Here is a 982-nt window from a genome sequence, read left to right as displayed (position 1 = left end):
GGTTCCATGGTCTAGTGGTCAGGACATTGGACTCTGAATCCAGTAACCCGAGTTCAAATCTCGGTGGAACCTAATATTAACCATTTCTTTTTTGTTTTTCACAATACAATTTGCCAATCCCTTCTTCTTCTTCTTCTTCTTTTTTTTCTTTTTTTTTTTTTTTCTTTTTTTTTTTTTTAATGACGAAAGAAGATAGACAATTTGCCAATCCTTTAAAGGAAAACAATCATAAAAGTCATTTTATTCTATTCCTATATAAGTCATAAATTATTTCTAACTACCGTGCATCCTTAGTGTGGTGGTCACTCCACAAGTATAAATGTTTGTGGGGTTTAGAGGATAAGAGTCAAGATTCAAGTATTCAGGAAGGAGTTTCACACACATATACACTTACATTAAACTAGAGTAAAAATTCTATCTGGTATAAAAAATAAAAGGTTTTTTTTTTTTTTTGGAATAATAGATCCAAGGATATTAATGCCATTAGAGATAATAAATGTTCCCTTAATTTTATTTTGTTACTATATAAATCATGAAAGATGAAAGTAGATCCAAGGAATTTTTTGTTTGGATAAGAGATACAAGGATATTAAGGCCATTAGAAGCTAAAATGTAAAACTTCACCTCTAAGGCTCCGCTTGGGAGTTCATAAGGGAATGAAATGGAATGGAATGGAATGAGATGGTCATAAGGGAATTGAAAGAAATGGAATGGAATAAAATGTATTTAAGTAAGGGAAAAGAATGGAAAAGAATGGAATTAAGTAACCTTGATTGGATGTTTTAAAATAAAAGAATGAAAATGAATGGAATGTAAGTAATCCTATTTGGGAGCAACATGAAGAGAATGTAATGGAATCATTTATGACAATATTACTATTAGACCCCTATTTTAAAATAAATGGTTGAATATATAGGGATATTTTGGGAGTTTTAGTAAAAAAATCATTAAATCTAATTTAATTCCCTCTCATTCCTCCCAA

At 29.9% G+C, this 982-nt stretch overlaps 1 non-coding gene across 1 annotated transcript; it reads left to right on the top strand.

Moving 5' to 3' along the window:
- On the top strand, positions 1–72 carry TRNAQ-CUG (transfer RNA glutamine (anticodon CUG)). Its single transcript has one exon. It is a non-coding gene; the product is annotated as a tRNA-Gln (tRNA).
- Positions 73–982: the final 910 nt, after the last annotated feature.

This window comes from Quercus robur, chromosome 9, assembly GCF_932294415.1.
Source record: "Quercus robur chromosome 9, dhQueRobu3.1, whole genome shotgun sequence".
Taxonomy (NCBI): Eukaryota; Viridiplantae; Streptophyta; class Magnoliopsida; order Fagales; family Fagaceae; genus Quercus; species Quercus robur.
The sequence above is the reverse complement of the archived record's forward strand: the minus strand, read 5'-3'. Positions and strand labels throughout refer to the sequence as shown.